This window comes from Pteronotus mesoamericanus, unplaced genomic scaffold (genome assembly GCF_021234165.1).
Source record: "Pteronotus mesoamericanus isolate MK-2021 breed Mesoamerican mustached bat unplaced genomic scaffold, CSHL_Meso_final contig_33, whole genome shotgun sequence".
Taxonomy (NCBI): domain Eukaryota; kingdom Metazoa; phylum Chordata; class Mammalia; order Chiroptera; family Mormoopidae; genus Pteronotus; species Pteronotus mesoamericanus.
In genome coordinates this window covers 9,782,877-9,798,201 of record NW_026555135.1, presented here as the reverse complement: position 1 = coordinate 9,798,201, position 15,325 = coordinate 9,782,877, and the positions used below count along the sequence as shown (strand labels likewise).

General features: G+C 37.9%; 1 long non-coding RNA gene across 1 annotated transcript in view; it reads left to right on the top strand.

The window, feature by feature from the left end:
- The window catches only part of LOC129072793 (uncharacterized), a 28,983-nt gene extending 18,169 nt beyond the window's left edge, over nucleotides 1-10,814 (top strand). Inside the window, exon 3 of the long non-coding RNA XR_008529378.1 lies at nucleotides 10,759-10,814. This is a non-coding gene — a long non-coding RNA (uncharacterized LOC129072793). The remainder of the gene's footprint in view (nucleotides 1-10,758) is intronic.
- The last annotated feature ends 4,511 nt before the right edge of the window (nucleotides 10,815-15,325 follow it).

Sequence of the window (15,325 nt, the reverse complement as noted above, 5' to 3'; positions counted from 1 at the left end):
TATTAACCAATTAATGGGATAGGTGTTATGCAGGAGTATCCAACATTTTGGCATCTGTGGGTCACACTGGAAGAAGAATTGTGTTGGATCACGCATTAAATACACAAACACTGATGAAAACTGATGAGCAAAAAAAAAAGATTTTAAGTAAATTTATGATTTTGTATTGTGCCACATTCATAGCCATCCTGAGCCACATGTGGCCCACAGGCCATGGGTTGGACACCCCAGGATACAGAATAGACTTGCCGGACAAAGGAATAATTCACATCCAGAAGGAATGGAGTGAGAAGGAGCAAGATTTCATCATAGAACTCAGAATGGTGTGCAATTTAAAACTTATAAATTGTTTTTATCTGGAATTTTCCATTTAATTTTCAGACCATGGTGGACAGCAGGTAACTGAATCCTTGGAACGTGAAACCACAAATAAGGGAGGGACTACTGTATGGATTTAGACAAAAAACCTTCCACCTCTCTCCAGTTAAAAGGCAAAAGATTTACACAATCTGAAGAGAAACCAGAGTATCTACCTCTCCCCAGTTAAGAGTTCTGGCCTATGAAAACAGTAGTGACTCATACCTAATGATCATGCAGTAAGAGTTATTGCAGGAGGGGGTTGTATGGAGGTGGAAAAGGGTATAGGGGGATAAATAGTAATGGAAAAAAATACAATTAAAAATTAGTAAGAAAAAAAAGTTAGTTGCTATTATTTGTATTAGGTTCAGTCCAAAAGCCCAAGGTGGTGCAGATAATTCTGATGTAGAGAGATTTCATTTATATAGTAACCCCTTACCATTTCACTTCAAGTAAACAACATAAACTGGTCTCTTGGGAGACAGGTGTTTTTTTTTTTTTTGCAACCATAACATTTGCTGCAATAATAATACTAGATCTAAAAGGCAGTCATATGACTTGAGAAATTCCAGAAAGCCCTTCTTCTAACCCCTCTTTTATGTACTTGAGGAAACTCAGAAAGACCTCTTTTAACTCCTCTACCAGTAAAAGCCCCTATCTCATTCCCACTTGAAGTCTATTAGCATTTATTCCTGTGAAGGGAACCCAACCCCTGTCCCAAGTTACCTTCCCTCCTCTGTGCTCCCGAGCACCTAGTACAAACTTCAATAACCGCACCTTGAATGCACATATTTGTTTATGTGTCTGGCTGCCTGCTGAATAACATGTTCCAGCGTGGATAAAGGCTATCTTATTCATAGACTTTGGAATTAGTGTTGATTATATGATCTTAAGCATGTAACTATACCTCTCTCAATCTAGGGTCTTATCTATAAAGTGGGAACACACTTCATAGGATTTCTGTGAACCTTAAATAGGATAATAATTTTACAAATATTTGGTTCACTGCTATGGTGCCCCAATCCTAAACCCACACTCCTTAGCTTGAGCCAGCTCTTCGCCAGCTCTTTGCCAGCTCTTAGGAATGACAGTGCAAATGCTATTCACAAAGATGTCTTCCCCTGAGTCCCTGGATGTAAGTTTGGAGTCTGAAGAATAAAAATCAATTTCCCAAAAGAACTTGGTTAAAATAAAGGAGACATTATATATAATTTTAGGTGTTAAATGAAATAGCTGTTTTCTTTACCCCTCCCAAACAACAAAATCATAAATACCTGGAGTGTATGTTAAGTGAAAGAATGATGAAGCATTAATTTACTTTGTTTAAGCTCTTATAAAATATAAGTTTTCTTTAAATAATAATAATATTTCAAGAGTGTTTGTTTAATTTTCTCACAACAATCACACGAAATAGGTACTACCTTAATCTTCACTTCATAGATGAAAAAACTGAGGCCTAGTCATTTATCCACAGTTGAGTGGGATCCAAGATTAGAATCTGACTCTCAGGCCCATATTCTTAACCACTGTGTTTACGGCACAGAAATACTTATGATTTAAATACCCAATTTTCAGCCATGCTCAGGGCTAGAACAAAGCTGTGTATATTTGGATTTAGGACAAACACTGCCTTGGCCTTTGACAAACACTTCGGGGAGACCATCTTGTTCCCTCACCCATAAGACTGTGCCCTCTGAAAAGCAGTGCACATAGCAGTGCCAGGAATCAGATCCTTTGAAGTACGCAGCCCATGAAATCAACTTGTCTGGGCTTTGGCCAATCAGCCAGCTCTGAGTCAGCTGGCAGGCAAAAGGGACAGAGGTTCCGATGTAATCAGTTCCTGAACGGGTTCAACCACACCACCTCCACCTTCCTCAGCCTTTCTTTTATCCTTCCAACCTAATTTCACTAGAAACTTATTTGCAGAGGAAGGCAGCACATCTCAGAAATGGTTCAGTAACTCCCCCTTAATCCCTCCCTTACCAACTGGCCTCACCTCAGGGACAGCAATGATTAATAATAATGCTTGGAAGCTTTGGTAATCTATTGGAATGGAGTCAAGACTTTGGAGTCAAATTAGCCAGTGTTGAACATCTCAGCTTTTTAATATTGTTAGACAAATTGTCTTATCTCCTTAAATTTCAATTTTCTTTCTTTTTAAAAAAATCTTCACCAGACAATTTGTTATTACTTTGAGAGTGAGAAGACAGAAGAGAGAGAAGCATTGATTGGTTGCCTCCCACATGTGCACTGACTGGAGATCAAATCCACAACCTAGGTGTGTGTCCTGACTTGGGACAGAACCCTCAACCTTTTGGTGCATGGGATGGCGCTCCAACCAACTAAGCCACCTTACTACAGCAAATTTCAATTTTCTTATTGATAAATTAGGGATGACAATATTAACAATATTTTACCGAGTTTTTCTAAATATTGAGAAACTTCTGAATGAAACTTTGCTTACAGGAAGAGATCAAATGTTAGCTGTAACTGTGTATCCTTGGATAAGTAAACAATGGGGATTCTCTCGCTCCCACCCAGAAAGCTTTTGTGTAAATTAAAAAGCCCCTGGCACAGAGTAAGTGCTCAAAACATTAATTTATTTGATCAAAAACTCTGTTTTCCAGTTTAATAATAATAGTAAACAACTCGAGCTTCTTCCATTGCAAACCTAGTGAAATGCATGCAGTCTTGCTGTCATATATAACAGGGAAACTGTCTTGGAGATTAGGTAAACATCTTGTTGGACTGTATAGGTCCTGAGATTTTATTTTTTAAATATATTTTTATTGTTATTACAGATGTCCCATTTTTTTTCTCCCTTTTATTCCCCTCCCTGCACCCACTTGCACCCCCCACCCCCTACCACCAGCATTCCACCCTGCCTCCTGCCCTTAGTTCATGTCCATGGGTAGTACATATAAGGTCTTTGGCTTCTCCATTTCTATACTATTCTTAACGTCTCCTTATGTATTTTGTACCTATTATTTATGCTTCTTATTGCCTGTACCTTTCCCCCCGTTATCCCTGTCCCCCTCCGCTCTGATCTCCATTTCTGTGATTCTGTTCCTGTTCTAGTTGTTTGCTTAGTTTTTTTTGTTTTTGTTTTTGTTTTAGGTTCAGTTGTTGATAGTTGTGAGTTTGTTGTCATCTTACTGTTCATAGTTTTTGATCTTCTTTTTCTTAGATAAGTCCTTTTAACATTTCATAATATAAGGGTTTGGTGATGATAATCTCCTTTAACTTGACCTTATCTGGGAAACACTTTATTTTCCCATCCATTCTAAACGATAGCTTTGCTGGACAGAGTAATCTTGGATGGAGGTCCTCGCTTTTCATGACTTTAAATACTCCTTTCCAGGCCGTTCTTGCCTGCAAGGTTTCTTTTGAGAAATCAGCTAATAGTTTTATGGGAACTCCTTCATAGGTAACTGTCTCCTTTTCTCTTGCTGCTTCTGAGATTCTCTCCTTATCTTTAATCTTGGGTAATTTAATTATGATGTGCTTTGGTGTGTGCTTCCTTGGGTCCAACATCTTTGGGACTCTCTGAGCTTCCTGGATCCCCTGGAAGTCTCTTTCCTTGGCCAGATTGGGAAAGTTCTCCTTCATTACTTTTTCAAATAAGTTTTCAATTTCTTGGTCTTCCTCTTCTCCTTCTGGTATCCCTACGATCTGGATGTTGGAATGTTTAAAGTCATCCCGAAAGTTCCTAAGCCTCTCCTCATTTTTTTTTTTAATTCTTACTTCTTCATTCTGTTCTAGTTGAATGTTTATCTCTTCTGTTTCAAATCATTGATTTGAGTCCCAGTTTCCTTCCTTTTTCTGTTGGTTCCCTGTATATTTTTCTTTATTTCACTTTGCATAGCCTTCACTTTTTCCTTTATTTTGTGACCGTACTCTACCATTTCTGTGAGCATCTTGATTACTAGTGCTTTGAATTGTGCCTCTGATAGGTTGGCTATCTCTTCATTGCTTAGTTCTATTTTTGGAGCTTTGATCTGTTCTTTCATTTGGGCCATATTTCTTTGCCTCAGTGCACCTGTTATGTTGGAAGGGGTGGAGCCCTAGGTATTCACCAGAGTGGGGCAACCCAGGTTGCTGTGTTGTGATGTTGTACGTGGGGGAGGCACCTGAGAGGGAACAACGTTGCTTGCTCGGCTCTTAGCCAGCTTTCACTCACTTCTCCCATTGCCTACAAGCAAATTGGGCCCTTCTGGTGCTGATTCCCAGGTGGGTGGGTTTGTGTACATTCTAGGACCCTGTGGGTCTCTCCAACAAACTCTCCTATGAGGCTGGGAGTTTCTCCTGCTGCCCTATCCCCCATAGGTTTTTATAGACAGAGGTTTTGAGGCCTTCTTTTCCCCACACTGGAACCCTGGGTTGTACAGTCTGTCTTGCTCCCCAGCTCTTCCTCCTGGTTTATCCCGTGGGACCTCCCAGTCCCCCAGCCACCACCTTGCCATACATCCTCTCTGCCCCGGCTGCCCATCTCCACCCCTCCTACCCGTCTGGATGAATGTTTCTTCTTTAACTCCCTGGTTGTTTGACTTCCATACAGTTCAATTTTCTGGCAGGTTCTGCTTATTTTTTCTTTTTAAACTTGTTGTCTTTTTCTTAGTTGTGTGAGGATGCAAAGGGTATCTACTTATGCCTCCATCTTGGCCGGAAGTTGTTCTGAGGGTTTTGTATCAAAACAAGTCATTACTTTACCTTTAACTAGGCTGATCCTCACAGTTTTATTGGGGTAGTTCTCAAATCATATTTGTAATTATTTAGAATACAGCTGACCCTTGACCATGTGTCTACTTTATATGTAGATTCTTTTTTCCAGCTTAACCAGAGCAGTTCAAACCGTTGTTCATGGGCCAACTCTTCGGTTGAGAATCACTATGCGTTGATGGCTGTCTGTAGTTATACCTGAATTTTCCACTGCATAGGAGTTTGGCATCCTTAATCCTGGTGTTCTTCAGGTATCAACTGTATTTGTTTTACATGTCATTCTTCTCCACTATGAGACAAGGCAGATTTTTCATCATCTTTCTCTATCCAGATAAAATGTTATTGATAAGGGTACTGCCCTAACAGTGTTTTAAGTGGGTATTTGAATGGGGAGGGGTAAAAATAGAAAGCCAGAAATGTGTTACTTACATAAGGTAATGCTAATCCTTTGGTTGTATCACACATTAATCGACCTAAGTTCAAGTCAAATACAATCTTTGCTCAAAAAAAGAAAAATGGACATGACCATTAGTTAATGCTTAGGAGGCATTGTATAATTTTCCCTCATCTATAAAGGACCAAGAAAGGATGATAGCACTGTTAGTTAATGAAGCTATGCTTCTAGACTGCCTGGATACCCAGAAATGTTCCCTGGGCTGAGTTCTTAACCTGGACCTCAAGAAGAGAATGTAAAGAGGCTAAAAACATTCCAGATACAAATGTGAAGGTAGTTAGGATGAGAATGACTTGGGCTCTGTGTGTGTGTGTGTATGTGTGTGTGTGGAGGAGGTGACATCCTAGATGGGTCCATAGCTTTCTAAAATTCTTAAAAGGTTCATGGACCCTAAAAACCACTACTCTAGGATATAAGAAAAACCCCTATTCATTCAACAAACATCCACCAAACTCTACACAGAGGCACTAGGCTGTCTGTGCCGTCATAGTGAAGAGTAACATTAAAAACAATGTTCTGAATAATTCCAATTATTTAAGGTATGAAATAGTTTTTTTCTTTTTGTTATCAAAACAAGCAGGCTCACCCTGGCTGGTGTGGCTCAGCTGGTTGGAACGTCATCCTGTAACCAAAAGGTTGCAGGTTTGATTCTTGGTCAAGGCATATACCTAGGCTGTGGGTTTGATCCCTAGTCCGAGTTTATACAGGTGGCAACTGATCAGTGTTTCTCTCTCTCCTTTCCTCTCTCCAGAAAGCAATGAAAAAAATGTCCTCCAGTCGGGGGAGGGGGCGGGGAAGCAGGCTCTCTTTGTGATGCCTCTACCTATCTGCTTATCTCAGTCACCTGAAAAAAATAGGCATGTATGAAGTGCCTAGCACATAGTTAGCCCTCAACCGTTAGTTCATTTCCCTCCACTTATCAATTTAAAACCACATACATCCTCCCTGTTCTTCCATTCCTTAGTGCTACTTTTAATATTCATTGAATGGAGATCTTGCTGTAGAAATATGTTATCCAGGATGGCAATAGGAAGCATGGTGTGATTTTACCATATCTGTATGTCTGTTAAGGATGGCAGCAGTATAAAAGTCCCTAAATACTGTAGGTCAAATACCTTACATTCGAAGTTCTGGCACATAAAAGCTACTAAATGAATAGTGGCTAATAAAAATAAACCAAAAATTTTAAAATTAGAACAACAGGTGCAAACACAGAGGAAGTGAGAAGTAATACTGGTAAGATTTAACAGGTTTCATAGTCATAACATATGAGAACTACAAAGAACATTAGAGTATATTCAGTCATTCTGTACATGAGAAGGCTGAGGCATTACCAAGCTAGTTCACTGGAGCCTAGTTCAGATGAGCCTAAACTTTGCAACTTCTGATATCAACTTACATGAAATTTTAAGAGACCATAATGCTTGCTGAGTTTGGTGGTGGTTGTCTCATCTGTCTCTCTAGTTAAAAATGGAGGAGAGAAAATGAGGACACACTCATACTCACTCACACACACACACACACACACACACACACACACACAGAGTTTTACTTGTAGCTGGAGAACACTGAATTAGACTTTGGAACATACTCAATCTAACCTTATTTTTTTATACATGATGAAATTGAGGCCCAGAAAGGGGAAGTGACTTTTCAAGACAAGTTACCGGCAGAGACAGTACTGGAATCTCAATTATGCAGCTTCAAATAAAGACAGATCAAATGTTACATGAAGGCCAGCCTTCTTCAGGGCTCATCTCCTCTTTCTTTGGTGCCCCCTATCTTTAAGAACTCAGGGCCCTTAATAGTATTCAAAACACAAAACACACTACCCATATCTATCATTGCATGCACATTGTTTGGAACACATTGTCAGGCCCTAATGCCAACTCCAGCCACTGACCCCATACTCTTTCTAGCCTAACATACACGCTACATATGCCACATGCACCCTTTACCTATTCTGAGTCTTATTTTTAACAGCTTGATCTACAAACTAAGGTGTAGATAACTTACAATGGTATAACAATTTAGCACCTCCTTGGATATCTGTATTTCTGAAGAGGTACCTTTTCTTATTAGAAAAGGTACTATCCCAAATATGTTTTTTGAACAAGGACAAGTTGTACCTGGAACATTCAAACATTACTTTTTGAAAAGTAATTTTTTTTACCACAAAAAATTATAAAAGTGGCAGCACAAGAAAATTTGGGGGTGGGTATAATGGAACTGTTTGCTATATTGATTATGGTGGTGATTACATGACTATGCATGTTAAAACTCATAGGATCATACATCAAAAGTATGTCTTACTGTATTAAACATTTTAAATTAACAAAACATTTTAAAAAGAGGGGGGAATAAAGCAATTTCATAGCCCATTAATGGCCCTTAGTTTTCCTGTCCAGAGGTAATAGTGGTCTTATAAAACATGACATTACTTTAGTGAATATTTAGTCATGGAGGCAGACGTATTGGGTGGATATTTTTAGAAATGATGGTTGTTAATCATCTCAAACCAGGAACTCTCCTACTCCATAGAGTATATTAGACTGCAACTTTTTGGCTTACAGATCTATTTCTCACCTTTTTTCCACAAGACTGTTAGCCTAAAGGCATGTATGTCGCTATCTTGGTGTCCCAGAATCTACCTAGTATATCTGACACCTAGTGGATACTCAGTGAATATCTGAAGAAACAAAAGTCCTGCTTTAAGCACAGGAAATGTGAACTTAGTGGCCATTTTGCAATGTAGTTAATAGTATACAAACACAAGTGGGAAATAAGAGGGCAGAAGGTAGGGAAAGACTGAGTGTAGGCTGATCATGGAAACCTTCAACCTATCTTAATGTTCTAATATAAACGTTAGTGCTATAGTGTACAACAGGAGACCTTTTAATGTCCCTTCATAAAACTATGGCTGATGATGAAAAACCTTACTGAGTGACAGAAAAATAGACCAGATGGAGATAGTCTATCTAATAATGCTTTACCTAATTGCAGAATGAAAAAATATATATGGCCAAAAAGTTCTTTTGGTTCATTCCTTAAGATGGTTCTAGTGGTGCTTAGTTATCTCTAGCTTCATTTGAAACAACTGTTAGATTGTATTGTGACAGCTGTCATACCAGCATGCATTTTTTAAAAACATAAAAATTGGTGAATTTTTGTGTAGTCATTTTAAAATTGAAGATGGAAGAAAATAAGCAACATTTTCAGTATGTTATGCTGTATTTCAAGAAAGGTAAAAATTCAACTGAAATGCAAAAAAAGATTTGTGCAGTGTACAAAGATGCTGTGACTGATGGAAATGTGTCACAAGTGGTTTGTGAAGTTTCATGTTGGAGATTTCTTGGACATGTAGACCAGCTGAAATTGATTGAGACATTGAGAACAATCAGTTATTCCACGGGGGAGATAGCCAACATACTCAAAATATCAAATCAATAAAGTTATTGGTCAAAATAAAAAATGTGTCTTTTATGGAAAAAATGGACTTTTTGGAGATTACACACACACACACACACACACACACACACACACAGTCTCCAGCCTTTGGCAAATCTGCATCATCTTGAAATCTGTTAAGAATTAGGTCCCAAAGGAAAACAGTAATTATTGTTACCTTAAAGTCATTTTGGAGTAATTTTGCAGGCTTCCTTTAGAAGATAAACTTAGGCGTTACAGTAATGGCTTTATGGTCATGGCATTAAATGCATGGCACAAAGCCCAGCTATAAATAAATATTTTATTCTCACATATCATGGTCTTCTCTGACTTGGGAATCAAGGATTCCAATGGAGTTTCCTGTCCATCTTGAAGAACTTCATCAAGCAATGTTCTATTTCCTTCACTGATATAGTCTACTTCACTAGCACAAAATCTGTCTTAAGAGTCAGGTGGTAAGGGGTGATGTAAATCTAAAGGACTAAGCAATGAAATTACTATTAATTTTATGATAATTTAACAACTTATCTATTGAACAACTGCTGCAATGTCTATTGTGTATATGTCAGGCAGAAATATATTACCTATAGGGAGTAATAACATCTGGTCTATGAGCGAGTCATTTTGCAACTTTGTGCTACAAGGGAGTTAGAAGGTAGAAATAAGTCAGGTCCTTTCCTAGACATCCTAATCAGCTTTTAGGGTGCACTGTGAATTTTAAAGGTGGTCTTCTAATTCTCTTCATTGGCACTCAATTAGCCACTGGTTCTACCTTTTACAGGTCAACTAATAAATGATGCAGGGTACCCATAATTATTTTCAAAATAAATCATGTGGACTGCACAAAAACTACAAGTTAAAAAAGAATACTGAAAATGAAAATTGTTCTGTAAAATCTGGGATACACTGTCACTGTGTTTATGCTTCTAAGTACCAAATCACCTAGATGACCTTTGTGGAAAGGAACTAAGTACAGGTCAACAATCCCTTATCCTAAACCCTTGGGACCAGTGTGATGCAGAATTCAGAAATCCTTGACATTTAGGATGGCAGTAAGGTCCATATCCTACGTACTATGAAACATCCCCAGCAGGGTCAAGGTCAGCACACTGTTACCAAACAGTATTTCTGCAGCGAAGTAAATGAATGCTCACACCTAGCAGCATGAGTAAAACTGTAGTTACGCATCACCACAGATTAGGCCAGGGTATACTTGCCAGTTGCCCAATTTCCTCATCTGTAAAACGAAGTTCAACTTCTTTAAATTATGAATTGACCAGCATTAGTGCCTGAGAGTCAGAACTGAAATACTATGTACCTGCACTATGCATTAGACATCAGTCTAACGTGGCCCATATGGGTCAAAAAAGCTTGAAAATCACTATTAACTTTCATTTTTTTGCAGCAGTTTTTTTCTGTAAGCTGCTTTACAGCATTCTGAAAAAGCTATGTGAAAACATACCCACTGATATTGACGAGGGGTAGAAGGGGAATTAAATCCTTTCAGCTGTAAGTTACCAACACAAACCCCAGAAACTTCGAAATGTTTTTCTTGGGAGGGTAGAAAAGATTCGAAAAACATTGTGAAGGAAAAAGTGAAAAATGCAACATAAAATGCAACTTTTTTTAAAAAACGTGTTTGTTATGAACCTTTTGTTTCACCACGCGGTCTGTTTCACATGGTTTTCTCTCTGTAAAATGTGGGGGAAAGACCCTATCTGTAGCCTTGATCAAATGGAAAATACGTCTGGGATTTTACTTCCTTGTTTCGCCTAAAACAGGGATCCCCAACATCCCCGGGATGCAGCCTGCTACAAACTGGAGGACACAGACGAGTGGCGGACAAGCGAAGCTTCACTGGCATTACAACCTGAGCTCCGCCTCCTGTCCCCACCCCACTGCCAACCGGTTGGGGAAGGCGGCCCTAAGATACTGTTTGCAGATCCTGCGTAGACTTTGAAAGTCAACCACCTGGGTTCTGTTCCTAATTCCTTTAATTATTAATGGGTGACATTGAGCGGATTTGTGCCTTAATTTAAAAAGGGAAGCTAAAAATGTACTCAGAGCAGGAGTTACTAGCTTTCTGCTGAGAAATTCTCTCGTTCACTTAGTGAACATCTAAGAAAGGATTTTTACTTTCCACAGTTGGAGGTAGGTTAATGCTGAAATGTTTAAGCAGTGTCTATAGACAGAGGAACCACAGATTTGAGTCTGATCAGGTGAGGAAAGAGTTGGTTGTACCAGGCACTTGCAGTAGGCATTTGTAACACATCAGTTGAAATGAACCACACACACACAAAACCTTCCCTCATGGAGCTCACACAACAGTGGGACCACTTGAGGATGTTAATCCTGCTAATTCTATTTAGAGACTATGTTACAAAACAGCCCCTTCCAATCAGCAAATAAAGCATTTAATTCCTACTATAGTATTTCATTTTTCATGTTGTACCTTGGTGAATAATTTAGTGTTCCCAAATTGTGAACCCCTTATGAAAAAGCCCATTCATTCATTCATTCTACTCTTGATTGAGCTCTTACTACGTTCCATGTATAGTGGATATAGACAAGCATGGATAATAAATACACTTTCAAACAGCAAAGCAGCCTCTTTCCCTGCTTGCCTCTAAATTAAACAAAAGCAGATAATTTAGTACTTTCTAAAAAGCACATCCTCACAAGAAATACCAGAATTTCCTTAAATCCACTTTATGGTATATTCTGATTTTGAATTATAGGAGGTAAAGCATCATAGTGTTTCAGTGAATTAGGTCTCTTAAGTTCTTAATCAGACTTTAGGTGCGGTAAAAAAAAATTACATCTCTATTTTCGGTAACTTCTAATGAAATCTGAATGTAGGCAACAGACCAGTGTTAGCAGTGAAGGTAGACAACTTGAAATAAATGTTGTCTACTACTGTTGAAACTGCATAATTACATCCAGGGACAGATCTTGTTAACTAGTGAGTTAATAAAGCATATATATTTCTGTATCAAAAAAATTGATAATTATTTCAATATTGGCTCCTTTTGTAACCCAGTATTCTGTACTTTTTTTTGAAAATGACACTAAACAGATTGAGTTTAATGGTCTGATGGATCACAGTCACCATATACCTCTAGAGCTTTGTCCTTATTTGGTAATTATTCCATATTTACAGAATGAAATGGATTTGGAACTGGTTGGAATACCCATTACTGATACTTTGATGTCTAAAATAAGAGTACTGCAGGGTTTATTAAAAAGTATCTTAATCAAATGCATTTGAAGACATGAATCATGTAACTTGTTCATTTCCCTAAGAAAACTATTACACACCTTCGTTAAGCAATACTTGTTCACGTGATTGATTATATTCTTCATTGAATATATGCACACAGAGACAAAAAAATTTGGCATCTGTGTCTTGGAATTTCAGAAAGAGTAAGAGGTACTGAGCACAATGGAAAAACTAAATTAGGAACATAAGAGAGGGCATTACACTTAGAGGTCTAAATTTGGTAAATTATTTCACCTCAGTGCTATTAAGTGAAATTAGATGGACAGGAATCACCTGGTGAGTTTATTAAATGGCTATATTCAAGAACATATTTATATTTGATTAAGTTCATTTTCATATACTTATTCTTACAAATTTTCTGGTGCCACCTTAATTACCCAAACCTATAAAAACTAAGGAAGGCAGACTTCTCCGGTTAATAATTAACTGTGTACATTTGGATTTTAAATTTTGACTTTGGGGTATTAACCTTTACTGGCATTTTAAAGACAGAGGCTGAAATTATGTCAATTTGCTACAAAAACAACTCAACAAGACTAGAAAACATGTTTTCTTTTCCTGAATATTAACTCAAACTGTGAAATGTAAAAAAGTTTACGAGTTAAAAATCTTCCTTAGGAAACTGCTGAACATGAAACTGCTCATGAAAACATGAGCAACATGAACATGCTTGTGTCCACTTACAGAAATGTACACTGTAGAAGACTTTTAATTCCATCAAAGGTGAGGCCTGAAAAGATCTTTTGGTAAAGTGTTTTTTCCCCTTAAGCTTGCTAGTCTCAACTCTGTGATCAGGTTAGAATGATTTTAATGTGACTGCTGGGTCTACATCACCTTTGGGTTGCTTGCATTTCTTTTCTGAGACAGGTAAGAAAACTGATTCTATTTTGGAAAATAGATATAGAAAGGCAGACAACAGATAGCTTGTTCTCTCAAACTTCATGGCTTGGACTATAAAAGCATTACTTTAGAACTGTGTGAAGCACGGAATAACCTCTAACATTTTTCATAATTTAGATGATCGTTTTCTTCTAGATAACTAACTACAGCAATCCTCAATTAAGAGGGGTCAACTATCCTATCAGCTGTGGACCTTTTGCAAGCTAGAGGTACACAGCAAAATCTGTTATCACAAGTTTTACTTTTTTTAACTTCAGCCACCCCAAGCACTACAATAATCTTAATAACACAACTCAACAATGGGAATTTTACATTCCTTATGTGTTAAGGTCTGAAAAGAATTGTTATTGCTATCATAGGAAGAAATGAAGCTGTATTTTGGTAACAGCTGGCATGTACGTTTGACTTACTGTTTTAGAGTAAATGAGGTAATACCTGTCTTTGGGGTTCTATGTACTCTGGGGCTATTTTCTAACCACACACACTCTCTCACTCTCTCTCTCTCTCTCTCTCTCTCTCTCTCTCTCTCTCTCTCTCTCTCTCACACACACACACACACACACACACACACACACACACACACACACACACATCGCACGCGCAAACATCTGGTCCAAAGCCCTAGCTATATGCTTTACATAGATTATTCTGTTTAATCCTCTCCCACACCCTTGAGGCCATTATCACTGAAGTTTAGAGTGCTGCTAGATTTCAGCCCCGACTGGTATAGCTCAGTGGATTGGGTGTCATCTCCCAGATCAAAAGGTCACTGGTTCATTTCCTCATCAGGTCCCTTGTTGGGGGCCTGCGAGAGGCAACTGATGGATGTTTTTTCTCCCTCTTTTCCCCTGCCTCCCTCTCTAAAATAAAATCTTTAAAAAAAAAAATTTCAAACTGCAGCAGTGCGAAGGAAGCCAGAGGTCAAGACACTACAGTTGAGTTTTCACTTACCAGCTCCAAGAGGACCTTCTTTCTCCAAAAAAGACAGACCCCCTTATATGTCTCAATCTGGGGGCTGCTTTAAAAATTTCAAATGCTTGTTCTCTTGAGTTTTATTTTTCTTTAGCAGATATGGTTAAAAGAATGCTACAGGATTTTGAGTATAAAAAGCTCAAATTTAGCATTCAAGTCAAATTTGGAACTAAAAAAAAGATACTGTATTACCTATCATGTGCCCAAATATCAAGAATGCTAGTATCAGAAATTTTTAAAATTAGGCTTCAGGGAGTTATTTGAAAAATACTTTCAGGAAATTCTAGTATCTGGTTGCTTCCACCTAGAAACTTCTTTCTTTACCATAATTCTGTCATAGCATTACTGGATGTGTCTCTTTATCACTTCCTTGGCATTAGACTAAGCCCTTACTCTCAAACTATCCAGGTTAAGTCAAGATATTTTGGTATGTATTCTCAAGGCTAAAACTGATCTTTACTTCCCTCTCTTACCAACTACCAAGTATAAATTAATCCCTAGGTGAGTTCTTCATCACACATTTTCAAAATTCATGTATGGGTATTAGTTATAAACCTGAAGTCTTTGACAAAACTTATTACTAGTGTGACATATCACTGAAAACACAAATATGGGATGTGAAAGACAGCTCTACCCTACCCTTGTATAGTCACCTATAGTTTTAAAAAATACACAGTAACTGGTTTCAACCCTGGAGAATTTGGAAGGGATGGGTGGGTAATAATTATATATTTTAGAGTTCCACAGGTGATCCTGATACTTAACCCCTGCTCTAACAGCAACTGACTCAGTACAACTCTTTAACAAGTTACCTATAATTATAATAAAAATCAATGTCATAATTCTCTTTAGAGATGAAGTAGGTTTCTGTATCTATCTAAGGCATTCCTAATTCTACCTTTCAAAGTTTCCCTAACCCAATGTTTTTGCTGGGACACTGAAGTTACTGTTTCAAAAGCTGACATCACCAACTCCTCAAAAATTACTTCTGCAAATAAAATTTCTAAAAAAAAAAAAAAGTATAGATTTTTTCCCCCTAAAAGTTAATGGTTAAATCATGGAGTCTTTTTGTAGATATTAATTAGATCTATTCCATTTCTTTATAGTTAGATGTCCATAGGATATAAGGCTGCAAAAACTTCAAACTACCCAAACACATGACACATTACAGAAATCAGTTCATTACACAGGTCTCA